We start from the raw sequence: 16,475 nt of genomic DNA, 5'->3' as shown, positions 1-16,475 counted from the left end.
AAACAGAAATTAATGGAGGTTAAATAATTTGACCAATCTGAGAGCAGGAGGGGTGGCTGCCTAGGGTGCTCTCCAGAAGAGATACAGGACCACTCTGGCGGTGGTCACAAGTCCTAAGACTGGTCACCTCCTGACTTCTCAGCTGGTCTCTGTCTCTGCCAGGGGGTAAAAGATTTCTCCTTCAGAAGAAAAAAAGATAAACTTCATTGAAAGGAGGGGAATTTTTAGTGAGTATGATTCCTTCTGATGTGGCAGGCCACTGGAACAGGGTGTGGCAGCATTCAAACACTAGGGGAAAGGGGGATTCCCATTCATAAAAAGGAGGAACAGCAAGAGTCCATCCAATTAATTCAGATAATTACACCTGAAGATAGGTCAAAGTGTTGGTAACTTTAAGCAACACAAATCCACAACAGGCTACCTTAGTTATTTATGTGAAGACTGGTTTAAAATGAAATCTCTCAGTATGACCACCAACTCCAACATTTACAAGTGTTATTGTTTTAATGAGCCATTTACCCGTATTGTTATTGCCGTATCAACTATGGTAGTAACAAAATTAATTTAGGGATGTGTCTAGTAATCATCTAGTACAGAGTCACTAGATTTGGAGTCTGAAAACCTCTTTAGATCCCATGTGGAATAAGATGGCCTCTAGGTTCCTTTCTCAGCTCTAAATCTATGATTCTTATTTCCAATGATCTTTGTAGCCATCAAAAGCAGGCCTGTAGGATTTATGAGGATTTGTGCCTCCTGAATGAAGACCTGGTACCCAATGGACTGGTGCCATTAAATCCATCATGAGAGGAAAAACACATAGCCCTTAAATCAATAGCAATTAGGGAAGAAACGTCTCTCCTTAGACTACTTTTTTCCAAAGACTATTTAATAGAAATATCAGTCAGGAAGCTAGGGGTCATATGTACAGGAATAAAATCAATCACGGTTTTAGTATCACAAAGACATAATGCATTAACATTGCATTTCCAATCCATATTTATGTTCCTGACCAGTAAGCAACTTTTATCGAGCCTTTATCATGGGTAGGGCTGTTAAGAGAAAATGGTGGCTATTACAGACAGGCCTCAGCCTGAAAGAACAACCCATGCTGCCACTGTCCCTGCCACACCCACTCATGCTGTGGCAAGTGAGTCATCATGCTGCCATGGAAAAACCGTTTTGTTTTGTCAAAAGACTTCAGGTTTGAATCCTAGCTCTTCTAATGACCTTCCTAAGGTTCTTCCCAAATCTAACATTCTATAATTGCCCTACCACTCCTATTTCTAAGATAATTTACAAATAAGCTTCTTGGCCCAAGAGTGTAGAAAAAGTATAGACTCTTTTAAAAGTAGAAACTCCAGTTCCAGTCCTCAAGGAGCTCACATCCATATTCAGGATGCTTTTTCATAAAGAAAATGGGTAACTTATACCCCAAAGTCACAGGAAATAGAGATGAGAGTACCCTTAGAAATAATAAAATGCCACTGTCTCACTTGACAGAGATGGTAACTGGGGGCCTGTAGGTGAAGTGACTTGTCCCAGGGTGATAAGAGACAGAATTTTAACTCAGGTTCTCCAATTCCATTCCATTGTACCATTCTGTTGCTTTCTACAGCAGGCAAGTAAAGAGAACAGTTATCATCATCCCCATTTTACAGAAGAGGAAAACAGTGTTTGGAGGTTTTGTGTTCGCTACTGGAATTTAAATCTATTGCTCTTTCCATGCCAGCCAGCCAGCATAGGTACCTAATAAATTCACCTGAACCATCACAAGAGTAGCCACTTGGGCCTAAATCTATTTGGAAGGCCATGTCTCTCTATACTCTCTGAATTCATACGCCCTGTGAATTAGAACCAATAACACCTCCTACCCACATTACCAACATCTTAAACATCCTGTTAGGCGGCTGGAAAAACTGCCTCCCCCCACTGAAAATCGGCTCAACCCTGTCTACTGCACCCACCAATGCTGGGGATAAAGGGGGAGCTCCTTGGGATACTGGGATCCATTGGTAAAAGCTGCTCACAGCCCCTCAGGCCACACAGAAGAAAAAAGTGGGAAGAAGAAAAAGGAGAGGAAAGAAAAGGGGGATAAGAGAAAAGAGAAAGAGAAAATTTAGGGAAAGAAAGGAAAGGAAAGGAAAAACAAGAAAAAAAGAAAAGGACGACTCCCCAAAACATAAGGTTTTAAGCCACTATAGCAATCCATGCCAGCTGTTGGATTTCCCTCATTATGCAGCAATGCAGCCAGACTAGCTCTCCCCAGTTACTTCCAGTCTTTAAAACGAAGAGAGTTAATAGAATCTTTATTTCAGGTCAGTTACTTGACTTCGGAAACGTCTGTGCACTTTTTAATGGGATAAATTCTGAAAACCCCACTTGGTAGAAACTTCTTGAAGCTGCCTTGGCCATCTTCCACTGCCACGCCCTTACCTCTCCTGTGCAGATGCCTTTCCCCTGGAATGCTGGGACCCTTCCCCCCTTCTGTTCACCCCCTTCAGCCTCGCCCCACAAACAAGCCTGAAGCAGGGGGCCCGGGCCCCTGGCCTCTGCCGGAGGCTCAGATGGGACGCCGGCCACACTACTTTCTCCCTAGATGTCCTGCCACTGTCGCGAGTCCTGCGCCCAAGAAGCCCCTAGTGCAGCATCAGCCCCTCTTCTGCTGCCCATTGTTGTCAGCCCCCTCTGCCCTAAAGCAACTCAGAGCCCCTTTGCAATGACCTTTTTTTTTTTTTTTCTTTCAAGAACTTCTCCCTCCCCGTTATAGTCGAGGGATGGTAATAGCGGGAGGGCCACTCCTTACCTGTGCCAAGCGCGAAAAGAGCAGAGAGCTAGTCGGGCTTCTGGCAGAGCCGGGACCGCTTGGGTGGGGTTTTTATCCTCTGCCACATCCTCAATAGGAGTAGAGTCCCCGCCCGCCCCGCCCCTCCCAGCCCCGCCTCCTCCCCCTCTCCCCTTCTCCTCCTCACCAGGACCTCCCCTGATTCATAGTGACTCACACACAAACACACACACACACACACACACACACACACACACACCGTGGCAGGAAACATTGTGCAAAAACTTAGCTAGCAGGGCGGGGTTCCCCGGGGGTTCAGTCTTAGCCCCAACGTTAACAGGCTGAGTATCAAGTTCTGACCCCTCCAACAAAACCTTCCTAGCTATTATTGAACGTCAGGCCCGAACCGTTTTTCTCCCGCTTCTGCTTTTCGGAGGTCTACCTCTGGATTTCTTGCCCCTCGTTCTTCCTTGCTTCTTTATCCCCCTTCCTTGTTCAACATTACATCAAGTTTAGAGACCTGAAAAGGAGTGGGGGGAGCAGAGGAAGAGGGTAAGGGTGTGAGGTTTGGGTGGAGGTCCTTGTCCTTGCTGTTAATGAATTTGCTGTCCCTCAGCTTGGTTAAATAGTTTCACGTTTTGATGTCGATATTAAAAGCAAAAAATGGGGTTGGTTGTTCCAGGAAACATAAATCTTTATTCCCCTGAGCTAAGACTCCAGGCACCCTTCTTCTATTACTGTCTGCGAATCTATTAGCTTAACCTTACTTAGACAAGGCAGTTCCCAGAAGAAAGCCACAATGCATTATCAGAATGATCCCATGAGCTTGCTGCAGCACTTGGTTCTTGGCATATCTGTTTGCCCTTTAATATAAAGAAGTGCATGGAAAGGAGTCATTGCAGACTTGGAAACGTCAGTTTCACATTTGGGCAAGCTTTGGCAATACATTGCTGCAACACTGGGCCAGAGTTTAAATAGGGTGGGTAATTGGCTCATTGGAAATAGAAACCTCAAAGCCAAGTTTCCAAACTAGAGGAAACTCCTTTACTCCAGAGTAATCTTTTTACTCATCACGATTTCCACTTCTCCCTGAGAAGTTTCTGAGTTCTGTGTATTTGCAGTGAGCTTTGCAAGCAGTTTTTATTCATATATGTACTATGTATTCTGGAAGTTTATACACTGTCTTGGAGGACCTGTTGATCCTGCAAAGTTGTCTACAAATTTTAACAACTGAATTAGTGCCAAGTGTCAATCCAGTCCCCAAACTGGATTTCTTTTCTTCCTTGTCTTAACACCGTTGTTATTTCCCAATCATTTATCCCCACTCCCTTGACTTTGCCCCTATCTCCCTAAACTCCATCTCTCACCATTAGTACTTTGTTTGGACAGTGTTCTTACTTGGCAACCAATGAGTAAACAACATTTTGTTTGATTTAGCAACCAGCCATTTTTCTTCTCAATTTATCTAAAAAGCTTCTGGTAAAATTATTACCTTCCCCATTTGAATGCTTCCCTTTTTCCATCCTGTTTTTTCATATTCAAGTTATTCTTCCTTTTCTTCAAGGTTTCTTTGGTCTTCCATTCTCATCATCCCTTCCTACTTGCTTACATTTTGCCTAGATCTATCCTCTCTTCTTTACAGATGAGTTTGGAACCCCATTTTAGAATCAAAGAATGTTAGAGTTGAAAAAGATCTTGGAGAAGATCTAATCCAACGTTTTCATTTTTTAGATGCAGAGAAATTCAAAATAATCAGGACAAAGCCAATGCAGGTAGTTAATATAAGACAGAATTAGAATTCAGACCTCCTGCCTCTTGTCTTCATATACCATTTTTACTTCTAGGTCTTTCCCCACATGGCTTCTAATGCCTCATGTATTCTTCTACCCAGATATCAAAGGTTCCTACTTTTTAAAAAATTTCAAATCCCTCCAGAATATCCCATGAGGTATTATCTGTGATAGACTTTAACTGAAAGATATAAAGAAAAAAACCCATAAGGGTCACATCTCTGATACTTGAATAGCTTTAATATAATTCCTGGACTGCATTTTTTACTCTGAAACTTAGACTGAAAGGCCTTAGGGCAGAGACTGTGTTTATGCACCTACTCAAAAAGTAGCATTGAGATAAGGATTGTCAGCTCTCTGCCAGTATTACTTTCATAAAATAACAGGTATGTGATATTTAGAGTCTCCTTTTTCTGAAACAAGGCCTTTCTAGTCCCTGGGACTGGTAGAGAATCATGCTTCCAACTGCAGTGGTGATAGATACTATCAAGAAAGTATTTCATTCAAAAGACCGAACATATTGAGACCTCAAAGATTTAAAAGAATATATTTCTTAATTATTTTGTCTAATCCATACTTAGTTGGTCATCTGAAATATAAAGCCCAGTATAACAAATTAAACAAACTCTGATTTGTCAACAATGATCTGAACTTGGAAGGATGGGAATATATGGCTTGGCATAACTAATTTGGGAAGTTCCTATCAATATAAGTCAATTCTTGGATTTTTTAAAACATAGCATCATGGAGTTTTTGAAAGGGAAGTGACTTTATCAGTCATCTAGTCCAGTAGTTGCCATTTAGTGGTCTATGATTATCCAAGGAGTTCATGCTAAAAATTCTTTAATGGTATCTTACTTCCTGTAGTAGATTATTGCCCAGTTATGTCACAAAAATATTTTTCTCTGTGAAAATAAAAACGCGTATGTTTGAAGCATTATAGATTTATTTCTGCATTTATTTGAAACTGTCATGATCATGCATACATTTTGGTGTTCATGCAGTGATGATAATCAGATTTGGTCTGCTTCTAAGTGCTATGTGTTTTTGCAGTTTCTCAACCTGTCATCAAATTGTTTCCAAACCACCATAAGGGTCCAACATTCAAGCCCAAACCAATTCCCAAGACACGGTCAGACTTACGTGCATTCTCCCATTTGTATTCTGTACACTTCAGCAGAGTTGCTCCCTTGTTTTGCGATTATCCTATAATCATATGTCATAAATTGCATCATCATGTGATCTAGGTGTTATGAGTGTTTGTGTTCTTACAGTTAAATGTTAAATTGTCTGGAAATCAAAGTGTGCACGAGGCAAGCACATTACAAAGCATCTTGAAATCCTCATGGGCCATCAAATTTGTTCTGTAGAAATAGCTCTAGATTGCCTCTCATTGCAATATTAAGGCTCTTTTCCAGTTTAAATTTATCCTCCACTTATGTTACTATTCTTCTCTCTGGTATATTTTCAAATTAGTTAGCTGGTAACATTAATCAGTCATTCAGTAGAGTTTCTGTAAGGGTATAGTTGGCATACCAGTGGTAGAAAAGAAGGAAGTCATGTCTAAAGAGATTCTTTCCTTACAAAGGTTAGTTTATATTATTTATATTGTGAAAAATGAAGCAATATATGCAACTGAACTTTAAGTAAGTTGAGCATTTAATATAGCACTTGTTATTAATCAGTAGAAAAGTAAGAATTTTATATCATAACCAGCTATTCATTTTTATCAATTGGTTAGGTAGCTAAACTTTTTAAAAATTATTTTCCATCTCTCAGCAAGAAGGCTTGTAAAATTCTTTTACCATTTTTCTAACACATTTGCATGAGCAAGTGTTTTTACTTTATTCTTATTTTAAATTAAAATACAGAAATAAACTCAATGAAAAACCAAATATAAGACTATATTTATCTGCTGTTAAATCAAATGTTACAAATATTTGTTTAAATTAAAAAGTCCAGTTTTGAAATTAAGTTGATTTTTGCAAACATCTTCCAAGTTCTAACTTAGTTCAGTCAAATATAATTTATATTTAATAAAATCTGTAAAATAAAGAAATTTAATGTAAAGTCTTGCATATTATAGTAAGCATATGAGGTCTAATTGGGTTACCTCTTTTAATTCTTACAGAATGTGCCACAGAAAATATTCATAATTATTTTATGATTAGTTTTGAAATTTTATAATTATATAATATAGATTTTTAAGTTTGGAGGCAAAAGTTATCATTATTATTGTAAATACTTAAGGAATAATTCTAAAAGAATTATCATGAGAAGTATATTAAATTATCCTGTGGGTTCACAACACTTTTTTCTGTTGTTGAGAGGGGTCCAAGAACAAAAACCTTTGGGAACCACTGATCTACTCCAACCCATATCCCAAAAGAAATGCCCTGCATTAAATACCTAACAAGTGTTTATCCAGTCTCTGCATGAAGATCTCTAATGAGGAGACACTCACTTCTTCCTGAAGCATCCTAATGAATTGTTCTAATTGTCAGGAAATTCTTCCTTACATTAAGCCTCAATATGTCTGCAGCATCCAACTGCAGTTATGTGTTTTGGGAACAAACAGAAGAAATCTAACCCTTCTTCTTTTAAGTTTCTTTCCACAGGCAGACAGCTCTAGACCAGACCTCATATTATATTCCTTGGTATGCTATATCTCATGGAATTCATCAGAAAATTTGAGAATTGGAAAAGACCTGAGTGATCCTCTAGTTTAAGACCATAAAGATGCTAAGTGGTACATTGAAAAAGTATTGGACTTGGAATCAAATCTTGCTTTAGGTACTTACTAGATAGTAGGTAAGACACTAGTAGACTAAGTGGACAAGTCACAACCTCTCTCAGTCTTAATTTTTTCATCAATATAAGAGGGATAAAAATAGGATTGTTGTGAGGATCAGTTGAATATGTGAAACATTTAGCTTAAGTATAGCAGAGAGCTAGGTTCAAGTTCTGCCTCTCTGACACATGATATATGACCCTGAGCAAATCACTTTACATATTTTCAGTGCTCTAGGTAATTAAGACTTTAAACAACATAAAAGGTGCCAACCTGCATTGCTAGAGAAAATTCCCTATTCAGATGAAATCACAGGACTAATCCCTAACAAGAGATGGAAAGGGGAGAAGGATACTAGACGGAGTGGACCTACACCAATAGCAATACCACCCTGTAAGGTAATGTGATTATAACTATGTTTGAGAAGCAACATGGGGCACTAGCTAGGGCCCTAGACTTGAAATCAGAAAGACCTGGGGTTTAAATATCTCCTCAGATGCTTAATAGCTGTGCAATCTGAACAAGCCTCTTAATTCTCTGTACTTCAATTTTCTCTTGTCTAGTCCTAAATTTATTATCCTTACATCTCTAGTATCTTCAATATCTGTCCCTTCCATGCTGTACTCAGCCCACCTCCCAAACACTGGATCCTTCTTATGTGATTTCAAACATATCCAGATCTCTCCTATCTTAAAAAACAAAATACTATCCCTGGACCCTGTTGACCCTGCCAGTCACTGTCTCACATTCCTTCTTTCACTGTGAAATATTTTATACAAGAGATCTGGTTCAGCTGCCTCCATTTTATCACCCCTCAGTCCCTCTTAAATACCATGAAATTCAATTCCTTCCCCTATCCACTGTTGAAACTGCCTTCTTAAAGGCAACTGCCTCAAAAATTCCAGTGGTCTCTGCTTCTATTCTCCTTGACTTCTCTGAAGCCTAAGTCCACCTCTTTCTTGAAGCTTTCTCTTCTCTTACATTCTGTGAAACTATATTATCCTGGTTCACTATCTTTTTTTTTTTTATGCAATCGGGGTTAAGTAACTTGCTCAAGGTTACACGGCCAGTTATTTCTGGGTGTGGTGCTGAGTATCTGAGCCCAGATTTGATCCAGGTCATCCCGACACTGGAGCCAGTGCTCTTACTTGCTGAGCCACCTGGCTGCCCCAGTTCACTATCTTTTATACCACTTTTCTGTCTCTGAATTTTCCTCCTCTCTAACTTCAGTTCTCTCACAATATTCAGGCCATAGTTTTCTGCTTTTCTATGTAATGTCTCCTTCAGTGAGTTTATCCTTTTCAGTAGTTTTAACTATTATCTTGACACCAATGATTTCTGAATATATCACCAGCATTAGCCTCTTGTTGGAACTTCATTCCTACATATTCAACTGCTTTTAGGACATCCTCACTTTAATTATTACCATCGTCATAAACTCAACATACTCCAAATGAGCCTTATCTCTTCAAAAATCAATAAGGGTTGATGAAGTACCTGCTTTGTGTCATGTTGTACTAAGCTATTAAATCAGCTTCCCTCTTCAATTTCTTTAGGGCACCACTATTCTTTCAGTCATTCGGGCTCAAAATTCAGGAGCCACTTTCAACTTCACCTTCTAGAACTACCCTGTTACCAAATCTTGTTTATTCTACCTTTGTAATATCTCTGAATAATTCATCTATTCTCTAGTCTTTTATCCCTTAATGTCAGCTGTTGAAAGTTTCCTGTTTTCCACTCTTCCCATTTCTCCCCACTCCAATAATCTTACAATATTGCTTTTATTATGTCTCATAAAGAATATAGCCTCTCTGTTAGCTAGAAGATCAAGATCAAACCTTTCCATCTGGCCTTTAACTTTCTCCATATTCTTGGCCCTAGTTTGCATATCTAACATCTCCCACTACTCTTGAACATGTATAGACTCTCAATTGCAGTCAGGCTTCTCTCCTCATTTTTGCCTCCACAGGCCAAGGTTATTATCAGCTTCACCCCTTTGTTCATGCTGCTTCCCTTACCTAGGACTTGCTCCTTCTCCAAAGTTAGCTACCCCAAGGTATTGTTATGGGATTTAAAATTTTTCCTTTTATTACTCAGAATTTTGGGTCATTCCTCCTAGATATTTGGTTAACTGGTTAAAGTCTGTCTTCTGTTAACCATACCTGACCGACACCTGACTCATGAAATAATAAAGGAATGTCAAGGCCATCTGTCCTAGATAAGAAGTTGTTGAACTGCCCAAAACCTGTCTCATGGGATGTGAAAATTTACTTAGAGCCTTAAGCATTCCTTATATAAGAACTCAGAGAAAAAATCTCAGTGGTCTCTGACTCCTTGGTGACATGTAAATCTTCCTCCTCAATCAGTTGATTTATGAACCCTCTAAATGTAGTTCAATCTGAAAGCTAACTTAGTTTCCCTAAAGAGTTTGTTTGATAAGGTTTTTTTCCTTAGAGGATATATGAAATGTGACTGTTTAAATAAGTTTGTTCAACTTTTATGACATTGAAGGAAGTACTCTGTCATGAACCTATGTTTTCTTTAAGTTTTATGGCCTAAGAGCAATCTAACCTGCTTTCATCCTACCGTTAAATTCTGGTCCCCCTCCCATCAGTCTGGCCAAGATAAGAGGTACCGGGAAACCACTTCAATGAACTGTCCATCCAACTGCTTCTCATAAAATTCTTTATATACTTGGTTTATCCTTTGAAAATAGTAAGCCAGGCTCTTTTGTCCTGGACACAGACTAGACAAGGCCTGCACATTTGGCCCATGGGCTGCTTGCAGGTCGCATGTCATGCAGGCTTTGGGATACTCTATTTATTGAATTGTTTTAAGCTTGGTACCAAACTTTTCTATAGTATTCTAGGGGGCCCAGGGCCATTCAGGGAAGACTAGAACTTCTGGTGTGAGGACCTGCCCAGCCCTTTTCAGGGATGCTCATCCACCTTTGATGTCTTCCTGTTACCCACTCTCACTTGTGGCTCCTCGAAGCCGTGGCATGAGCAGTGGCCACGCCTTAGTAAAACCTTCTTGGCAGATGTGCTGAACCGAGTGGAGGATAGCCAGTAGGCCTCACACTTCTCAGTGAGTTAGGGAAGTGTGTGCCCCAAGCATGGAAGACATCCCCCAGGGGAATGGCAGGATGGGAACAAATTTTTCCAAGAGCCATGAAGCAGCTGAAGCAGGCATTGTGAAGCGCTTAGAGTTTGGTCAGATACTGAAGAAGCCAAGGTCATCCACTGTATCCTGGGCCACTGTCAGTTGCCTTGACTTTTGTCTTGTAACTGGACTTTGATGACTTTGGAACAGAGAGTAAGGCTAGTGACTGTGCAACTCTGCCTCACTTAAAGCCAGTTCAAGTGAAAGTCAATTCCCCCTTATGTCATTGCTTCTCTTCAAAACTGAAGGACAAACAACAGTATTCCAGGCAGGGATGAACTATGGTTTCATAAATCATTAGGATAATGCCCTTCTCTTTGGTTTCTAAAACCTCTTATAATGATGTCCATCATTCTGTTGACCATTTTAGCCACAACAGCACATTGGGCAGAGAACTCAAAAAGCATTCTTTACTCCAGGGACTTCCAGATCTCTTTCCTAAGTGGTGACTAGTAGTTTCAAACTTCGATTCAATAAATAGTTATGAGACTACTATGTGCAAGGTTGAGCAGAGGTGTCAAACTCCTGAGTGGTCTGAACCAGATTTAAATATAATTGAGAAATGTTTAACAAAATCAATAAAAATACAACCCAGATAATGTTAATTTGTGATTTTCTTAGTCAAAATATAGGTCTGCAGGGATCCATTTCTATTTAAGTTTGACATCAGTGCTGTACAGAACAGAAAACAGGCCCCAGAGCTAGGAAAATCTGGGCTTAAGTACCATCTTTACATATCCTGGCTGTCTGATATGGAACATTAACTTAAAAGTTAACTTCTCAGAGCCTCAAGCAAGTAGGGAGCATCACGGAGCAGTTACTGGTCTGCTTCGTGAAGGGCCTCTCCTTCTGGGAATTCTCCTATACTAATGAAATCAGAGGCATCAAAGAAATTATGCCTGTTTTATGAAGGTTGGAGTGGTTTCCCTTTAAAGGGATGAGGGTACAATTCCTGGGATCATCATTGATTTGACTTTCTTACTACCTGAGGCATAAAAGGTCCAACCTATGAGTAACTGGTGTTAGAAATTTTAGGGAATTTCTGCTGCCCAGAAAAAATGCCTTTCTGACCTAGTATGGCCTGTTACTATGGTGAATGGGAAGCTGAAGCATAGAAACCATTGTATTTGAATTTTATTTTTAACTTTAAGAATTGTATCTTTTTATCATTTACTATCATTATACTGACTTTTATAGTATTTAGGGTCAACTAGAATCTCATTGCATTTCAACCCTGAACCTGAATCACTGGACTGGCCTCAGGCCTAGCCCAGAGTGATTGTTTCAGACCAGGGGGAGAAAAGGTTTTTTTTCTAGGATCTGGAGATATAAAGACAAAAATTAAATATGCCCTGCCTTGTAGGAGCTTACATTTTACTAGGGGCATACAACAAGTGTACAGATAAATAGATATAAAGTCATTTTAAATGGGAGAGTGCATTAAAAATCAGGAAGGATCAGGGAAGGCCTGTGATTTGAAGGACACTAGGAGGTATAGATGAGGAGGGAGTACATTCTGGACATAGGAGAACACTTGTGTAATGCACAAGGATGTTCTATGGAATGTCATGTTTGGGAAATGGCCAGCAGTGCTATTTGGCAGGTATAGAGAGTACACAACAGGGAGTGATCTGAAATAAAACTAGAAGAATAGGTGATAGCCATATTGTGGAGAATTTTAAATGCCCCTTCAAGGATTTTGTATTTTATCCTAGAGACAATAGGGATTCAATTAAGATTTTTGGGTAGGTGAGTGATAGGGCTAGATCTGTGCTTAATTGGCAGCTCTGTAGAGGTTGGGTTAGAAAGGAGAGAGTCTAAGAGACCAATTAGGAGGCTAATGCAATCATTTCGGCAAGGGGTGGAAAAGGGCTTGAACTGAAAGAATTTCTATGAGAAGAAAGGAGGGGAGGATGCAAGAGATATGCCCAGGTAGAACTGACAAGACTTAACAAAGGCTTGGATATGGCAGGAGAGAAAGAGTCAAGGAGTCTCTAAGGTTGCAAACCCATTATAAGTATGTATTAGAATGTATTTCCCCTTACAAACATAATATTTTATACTGTTATCACTGAAATTTAACATGTAAAACAAAGGTATGTAACAAATGAAAATAGCAATTACTTCCCTTTGATGTTGGGAAAGTCTACTCCTTGCTTGTAGGAACATTGAATCTACTAAATGTGCTCTAATGTATCTTCAAACAAATGCAACAACATGATGAGCAGAGAATTCTTTTTTTTAAATAGCACCTAGTATGTGCTAGATATTTTATAAATGTCATCTGATTTGATCTTCATTTCCATTCAAATAAGGATTATAGTTATCTCCATTTTACAGGTGAGGAAACTGAGGCAAACAAAATTAAGTGACTTGTACAGGGTCACACAGCTAGTAGGTGTCTGAGGCTGCATTTGAATTCAGGTTTTCCTGACTCCAGGCCCAGCAGAGATTAGTTTCCAAACATAAGTAAAGTACATTCATTTGTTCAACCATAGAACACCAAAAGGTCAAAAGTTCCCCACTCCTGGATCACAATTGAATCTACCCCAGAGTTACATCAAGTTTAAGCACAGCACTTAATACCCAAATGGAGTTCTTTTCTTCATCTTGACACGAGGCAAGTTCTCAGCAATCTTAGTTCCTGGGGACACAAGGCTTAGCAAGGCCACAAGATACATTGCCAGTCTCTTCATTGATTCATCCTCTGTCTGCAGAACAGTCCTAGAACCCCTGAAAACATTAGCAAAACCCTCTCCCAGGATTTCTGTAAACATACAACAAGAAAATCCTTCTTCAGGGCTTCTGAACCAACAGAAAGGTTCCCAGACCCCTGCAACAACAGCACTGTCCTTCACCAGTGGACAGTATTCACTCTCTGTCTGCAAGACAGTCTCAGGAGCTCTTAGCCAACAGAAAGGTTCCAGGACTTCTTCAATAACAGGACTGTCTTTCACCAGTGGACAAATCTGGCAAAACAACATCAAAACAGACAGACAAAGTACCAGCAAAACAGCCATGTCTCCTCAGTCCTTAGCAGCCCCGGGGGCAGGTCTCAAAAGTCCAGGGCAATTCAAAGTGGCCTTCAGCAATCCTCTCAGTCTCTCTCTGCCTCCACGAGGGTGCTGCTTCCAAAAAGTTCTTCTGCCTCTCTCTTGTGTCTCTCCAAATCTATGTCACCAGCTCCTCCCAGTTCAGGACTCTCTTTTCACATCAACAAGTCCATCCCACAGGTGGGATTAACAAGCTCTGGGTTTTAACACAATCAATTTGAAAACCAAGCCAATACAGGGGGATCTTTATATTCCATTACTATCACACAGTCTTATCTAATGAACCACCTAGTTGCTTCTGAACATAAGTTCTGGAGTTAAGGATAAAAGTTAGAGAAGGAGTAGCTTGTACAGAGAGAGGAAACTTTTCCTGAGAGTCTCTGTAGTGAAGTGGATGCTTATTGGATTTGGAGTTAAAAGTTCCACTAGCTTTGGATCCAAATGACTGGACATGTCATTTGAACATTCTGGAGCCTGAGTCTTTTCAGATGGAGAATGGGGATAATAATACTTGCACTACATATCCCACAGGGTCTTTGTGATGAAGAAACTTGGTAAATTGCAAAGTTCTATAAAAATAGGAGCTATCAACATTTTAAAAAATGTTTCTTGATGTTCTTTGCTTTTATACCACATTCATATCTTGATATATTCTCCCTCATTGTTGTTTATCTTGTGAAGTGAAGCTAAGCCAACTTAATACAGAGATCCTGTCTGAAAGCACATGTCCTACTGTGCACCTGTAGTCAGTCTCCAACCTCTCCAACAAGAAGTGGTCAGTATGTTTCCTTGTCCAATCTCTGGTTCTGAGGTCAGTCACTACAAATAATCAGTTATTTTTGAGTGTTGTTTTCATTGACATTATTGTAGTCATTTTTTATTTTGTTGTCCTAGTTCTGTTTAATTTACTCTACATCGGTTCTTACAAGTATATACTGTCATATTATGTTATTAATCTCATTAAATTGATATTCTTCTGATTTGGAATTGTAATAGTTAAGCCTAGACTTACCTCAACCTAGATTTACTCAAAGCACATTTGTATGATGTATCAAGGAAAAAACAATTTATAGTTAATTAATAATGTAAAGAAAATGCCCATTCCAACTCTGTGATCGATTACCTAAGATTTCATGGGATTTCTAGGAAAAACAATGTAATAGAGAGAACACTACCTCTGGGCACTAGCCTTCTAGGACTCTAAGTAATGATCTAAACATTTAAAATAGTGGGTAGAAGAGTTATATATCCAACATTGTTATTATGCCAGAAGAATTTTAGCTCAATTTCCTGACACCTAGACACCTGGACTTCCTGACCCAGTCTTACATTCCAATGCTTGATGTATTTTTAACTGGGTGGATCTTGGGATTATGTTATGGACAAAAGGCAAACCAGATGGTTGTTATTCTAATCATCTCTGGCCAAATTTTTTTCTCCCTTTTCTTCTTAATTTTTTTTGGAAACATGAAGTTGGGACTAGATAATCTTCACTCAGTCCCCATGCTGCCCTCACTTCCTAATTTGGGGATGTACTAGATGACTTCATAGGTCTTTTCCTCCTCCAGTTTCTATGAATCATCAGCTATAGCAACTAGGGTGGGGCAACAGACGTCTCCACTACAAATATATTGTAGCTCAAATGGAATGAGAATAGATGGGACTGCTGGAATTGTAAGAAAACATAAGAGATCCAAGAGTCCTTTGGGGGGATCTTCTGAACACATATTATCTTAGAAATTTCTATTTCTCTACCCCGGAACTTTCTGGACTGTTTAACCATTGCATACCACTTTTCTGGTTGTAAAGTGCTTTATAATCATTTTTTATGGGATGGGTAAAATGCTGATTCCAGTTACAGATGGAAATCTCTGTGGGTCCAGATAACCAATTTCCCTCCAAGAAATGTCAGCACCTATCAGTTCCCATAAATCAGGTAAAGCTCAAAACAAATACATATGTACTCTCTGAGAAAGGCATTTAGACCTTCAATCTAGCTTGCTGCCTTCATGATTATTTTATGTTATTGGTTAACCATGAAAGAGAAACTCTGTACATTATCTGTACATACATAGGCACAATGCTTTTTTTCTAAAAACTATTCTTGGCATCATGCTAATAAACATTGAAAAGAAGTAGTAGATATATTTTGAAATAATTTGTTATCAATTATTCTTGCTTTATTGCCTTGTGATTTTGGGTAAACAACTTAATTTCTCTGGGCCTTAGTTTTTTATCTATAAAATAAAGGGGATGGGCTAGATGTCCTCTGCAGTCCCTTTTAGCTCTAAATCTATAATCCCATGAGTCTATGAATGCAAAATTAGAAGATGAAGACAATGTGTTTTATAGCTCATTGTGCAGTACTAGCTAAAATATGAAAATAAACTCAACATACATAACATAGTCACTTCATTCACCAACTACCAAATGACGTCTACCTGGTGCTAAGATATATTATTACAGAGCAGAGTGAGGGGAGGGGAGAATAGGCAGACAATTAGAGAATAATGTGCAGGGGAATCAAATAAAGGGTATTTTTCAAGATTACTTTTTATCAATACCCATGTAGCAGGACTTGTCTTTACCATTGTAGCAAGGTTGCCTATGGTGGCTTCCAGTCTTTCCTCCTCCCTCTAGACACCTTCAACCCATCATGTCCAGAAGTGACCTCATTACCTTTCCTCCCCTCTTAATCTTCCTATGACTATCAAAGGCACCACCATCCTCCCAATAAGCCAAGCTTGAAACCTCGTTGTTATTGCCAGACTCCTTACTCTTTCTCATCTCTCACATCCACTCTGTTGCCAGGTTCAGCTGATTCTGCCTTCGTGACATCTCTTGTATATACCCCCTTCTCTTCTGACACAGCCACTACCTTGGTGTGGGCCCTCATC

At 39.4% G+C, this 16,475-nt stretch overlaps 1 protein-coding gene across 1 annotated transcript in view; it reads right to left on the bottom strand.

Moving 5' to 3' along the window:
- Positions 1-2,903, bottom strand: part of ANXA2 (annexin A2) — a 56,152-nt gene extending 53,249 nt beyond the window's left edge. The window contains exon 1 of the mRNA XM_069098396.1: positions 2,804-2,903. The gene's annotated coding sequence lies outside the window, so the exon portion shown is untranslated. The remainder of the gene's footprint in view (positions 1-2,803) is intronic.
- Positions 2,904-16,475: the final 13,572 nt, after the last annotated feature.

Source organism: Petaurus breviceps, unplaced genomic scaffold, assembly GCF_028583685.1.
Source record: "Petaurus breviceps papuanus isolate PSGF00001 unplaced genomic scaffold, PetGlider_PUasm1.0 37, whole genome shotgun sequence".
In the NCBI taxonomy this organism is placed as follows: domain Eukaryota; kingdom Metazoa; phylum Chordata; class Mammalia; order Diprotodontia; family Petauridae; genus Petaurus; species Petaurus breviceps.
Note: the sequence above shows the minus strand (reverse complement) of the source record. Positions and strands in the feature narration are given on the sequence as shown.